The following is an 843-nucleotide window of genomic DNA, read 5'->3' on the forward strand; positions in this document are numbered from 1 at the left end:
AATGTTTCAAAGGTTTAAATTTTAAAGGTGTTTGCTATATATAACTGTTCTGCATTATTATAAAGCATTTTCAGCAAAAAAAAAAAGGGCCACTCCATCACCGACCTTTTTATCCAGGCTTAGGGGATCCTCCTCTTTATCCATTAAATGAAAATCTAGCAGAAGATACATCTAGGTATGCTTTTCCATAATGAACTACGTAAGAGTCCAGGGTCAATTCTCCAGGGCTGACTTCAGGCACAGCAGAGTGAACTAAGGTCCTGGGACCTGCTTGGCTGCCCAGGCCTGGGAGAGCACCCATTGATGAAATGCTCCAGAGGTGAAGCCCCAGACCTATCCTGACACTGTCCTCTCCAGCTTCAGGACATCCAACTGGAGGAACCCTGAGGTCCCAGCAGAAGAGTGGGAAAAGCTTCGGATCAGGACACCTGAATTCTACATGATTTGGGCCAGCTACAGTCCCTCTCAGGGCCTTAGTTTGTCTTTAACTGTACCACAGGGAGTCTAGTTGAAAGTATCTTTCAAGTCTCCTCCAGCAGTGACCGTCTATATTTAAATGAGCTTCAGGTGTGGGGCTGCTTAAGGGCAGGGCAGTAGTGGAGAGAAACCCAACATGGAGGCAGTTGAACTGAAGCTGAGCGGTAGGACCCCAGCATGGCCAGCAGGTGGAGCCATTGCCACACTAGGATGCTCACACCAAAGGTGGGAAAGTTTGCTTTTCTAGAAAGCAATGAGTCCTTCAGGGCAAGCTGTCCAACATGAAAAAGAACCAGTCGCCACTCAACCCTCCCCCCTAACACACACACACACACACACACACACACACACACACACACACACACA

Source organism: Aethalodelphis obliquidens, unplaced genomic scaffold (genome assembly GCF_003676395.1).
Source record: "Aethalodelphis obliquidens isolate GAN/ISIS:26980383/991018 unplaced genomic scaffold, ASM367639v1 scaffold48, whole genome shotgun sequence".
Lineage (NCBI taxonomy): Eukaryota > Metazoa > Chordata > Mammalia > Artiodactyla > Delphinidae > Aethalodelphis > Aethalodelphis obliquidens.